The sequence below is a fragment of the Hordeum vulgare genome, chromosome 3H, assembly GCF_904849725.1.
Source record: "Hordeum vulgare subsp. vulgare chromosome 3H, MorexV3_pseudomolecules_assembly, whole genome shotgun sequence".
Taxonomy (NCBI): domain Eukaryota; kingdom Viridiplantae; phylum Streptophyta; class Magnoliopsida; order Poales; family Poaceae; genus Hordeum; species Hordeum vulgare.
The window spans coordinates 552941739-552945169 of NC_058520.1; the positions used below are offsets into that span (position 1 = coordinate 552941739).

Sequence of the window (3431 nt, forward strand, 5' to 3'; positions counted from 1 at the left end):
TCCCCGCTTCCGATTACGGCCTAGAGCCTTCGATAGCCGATGCCATGGTCACCACCTCGCCGCTGGTGAGCTATTGGCCGGTCCGCCGATCCGGCCCGGGCTTTTGCCTCGCCGGTGCGGTCCCTGAAAAGAGGACCGCCTGCCTGATCGGTCCGGTCCGGACCGAACCACCGGCGGCCGGTCCAAACGTCGGCTCGGACCGGGACCGGACCGGCCCGGACCGTGTCCACCCTGTACCAGCACACCTGCGCTCCACCATGGAGGACATCCACCAGCTGCTCGCGGTCTCCGCCGCGCAGCACCATAGTCCCGCGCACGGATTCAGGCGCCAGAGCCCAGATCCGACGAGGCCGCGCCACCCTAGTGGCCGAAGCCATCGCTGCCGTCGAGCACGGACCACACGAGCTGCCGCGCGCCGGCTAGCTCGTCCCGCGGCTGCGGCTCCGGCCTCCTCGCGCTGGTCCGCTGGCTGCCGCCGTTCCAGTCAACGGGACTAGCTCCAGCGCCGCCCTGGGAGAGGGCGAGAGCGTCCCTGCCACCTTCGGCAGCAGGGCCCGCCGCCATCGCAGCGAAGACCGACGGTATCGACGACGAATGAGGGCAAGGAGAGGGGCTAGAGCGACAGCGGCGCTGGGGTTCCCCTGGCGTCGTCTGGGAGCAACGCGAGCGGGAGATTAGAGATAGCCTTGATGATTTGTTTGATTAATTTTTATTTATTTACGTTCTATTCACTCCGTTTCTAAATATAAGTCTTTTTAGAGATTTCACTAACGGACTACTCCCTGCGTTCCTAAATATAAGTCTTTTAAGCGATTTCACTAGAGGACTACATACGAAGGAAAATGAGTAAATCTACACTCTAAAGTATGTCTATATACATACTTAGTCCTCTAGTGAAATCTCAATACTTATATTATGAAACGGAGGGAGTACATACGAAGCAAAATGAGTGAATCTACACTCTAAAATATGTCTATATACATTCGTATGTAGTTTTAGTGAAACTTCTAAAAAGACTTATACTCCTTCCGTTCCAAAATATAAGACATTTTAGATATTGCACTATGAACTACATACGGATGTACATAGACATATTTTAGAATATAGATTCACTCATTTTGCTCCGTATGTAGTCTCGTAGTGTAATCTTTAAAATGTCTTATATTTTGAAAGAGAGGGAGTATTTAAGAAGGAAGGGAGTACTAGTCTTATTAATAATTAAGCAAAGTAGAGTGTGAATTGTCGGTTGCATACGTGCCCAGGCCAGCGGTGACGGCCACATCACGAGTCACCATCTGCCCCCTGGACCAGGGCTTGGATTGCTTGGTTATCCATTTTTGTCCTCTACTTGTCGGCTCCTCATCATCTTCGCCATTCACCCCCCCTGTCCTGGCGACCTGCAAGACACGCGAACGCGAGTGACGAGTCAGAGTGCCAGCATTCATACTCTAAACCTCGGCACGAAGGAAACGAGCAGTGGTCAGTGGATCCGAGTGCGTGCATGCATGATGCCAGGCTGGAAGCAGGCTGTGGCGCCCTCACGCTAAAAACTTGATTCGAGAATTAAGATTGTGGTAAAGCTGAAAGATAAGCCTCTGTGGTGCGGAGTAGCCTGCAGTCAATTTGGTTGAAGCAGCACCGGAGTACTCTCTAGCTACTCCCTTCCGTTCCTAAATACTCCTACTCCCTCTATCCATATATACAGGGTCTAATAAATTTTTCAAAACCAACTTTGACCATAAGAGCAATAATATATGACATGCAAGTTACACAAAGCATATCTTTAAATTCGTACGTGAAAGGAGCTTTCAATGATATAATTTTTATATAATACATTTCATATACTATTAATCTTATCAATAATCAAAGATTTTCTGAAGTTTTAAAATCAACTAAATACAAATGTATATAAACACATTTTGGAATATAAATATATTTAGTTTGTTTTATATATGTAGTTTTTAATATTTTTTAAAAAGATTTAATATTTAAGAATGGAGGGAGTACGTATTAATAAGTTTAGTGCACGGGCCAGGAGCTGTGTGTTGAGTTTTCCCGCGTGCTCGAACATCGCTGCCTCCCATCTCCATCTCCTACCGGAATTGCACTACCCTGCATGCACACCGACCTTTCCATGTAGTGAGAACGCGCGTGAGCTCAGCCAGCATGCATCCAACCACGGCACACTCGCTCCTCGCCACTCACCCACCGCCTGCCGCCGTCCCCGACCCCGCCCCGGCTTGACACTCGAGTTCGAGTAAAACAAGAGAGTAGGAGTACCACCACAGCCTTGACCGCCTGACCACCTCCAGTCCACACTCCAAGTCGGTCCTCCTCGGCTTCTCCTCATCCATCCGGCCGCGACCGGTTGGTGCAGTGGCCTCAAGCATCCATCCATCCATCCATGGCCCACCCCTTCTGCTTCACTATTTATACCCCGGCCAGCTGCTGCCAACTCCGTCCTCAAAACACACACTCCTCCCTCACCAAATCACCGGCCCAGAGAGAGCGCAGCCGCAGAGTGCAGTGCGAGCAAGCTAGCCCCTCTGCGAGCCCGCAATGTCGACTAGCGGCCGCGCTCCGGCCAAGCACTGCGTCTGCAAGACGCCGTCGGGGAACCCGCTTCCGCGGCGGGGCCAGGTCAAGGAGAGCATCGCCAAGCACATCGTGGCGGCCGCCGTGGCCACGGCGTCGGCGCTCGTCTGCGATGCGGGCGGCAAGAAAGCCGGGGCCGCCAAGCCGCCCGCCGCGCCGGCCGGTGCCAAGAAGAAGAAATGACAAGCGCCGATCGCCGCAAGGAAATTCTACTACTACCTACGTACTACGTGTTTTTGCATCCAAGTCTGCTACGAGTACTTCTTTCAAGGTTTGTTGGTGTGGTGATCGCTATCTTGACGTGATCGACGTCTATCGCTGTCTCTTGCGTGCGCGCGTGCGTGCGCGCGAGGATAAGTTTCACTTCCTCGCGGCACTTGCCTTGTTTGTTGTTCTGCTATGTTTTGTTCTTGTTGTTCCTACTAGGGAGAGGTCGGCAAGTATTATCGCCTGATCTTTCCCTATTATATGTAATGTGTGGTGCAGATACAGTACTAGTATGGATAAGTGTTTTTGGTGGTTCCCTTGATCTCCATAATCAAAGCATGCGTGCATGATCTTGCAGTAGTTCTCCTACATATCAAACCTGTAATATTCGACGATATGGCTAATCACACAGAAAGTTACAGTGCCTACTTACGAGAGGCTGCTATTACTACTTCAGTAAAGAAGTTATCCATGCGACCGCAATAAACACTTAGGAAAGGTATAATATGGGGGTTGTTAAGAAAGATCTCGCCGTGAAAGGTATGGGAGTACTATAAAACACGAGTTGACCGCCGTGTTGACGAAAAGTAGAAACGATGCATTGGCCCTCAAGCTTTGTGTTTAGAATT

At 50.7% G+C, this 3431-nt stretch overlaps 1 pseudogene; it reads left to right on the forward strand.

Moving 5' to 3' along the window:
* Positions 1–2484: 2484 nt before the first annotated feature.
* Positions 2485–3152, forward strand: LOC123440556 (annotated as a pseudogene).
* The last annotated feature ends 279 nt before the right edge of the window (positions 3153–3431 follow it).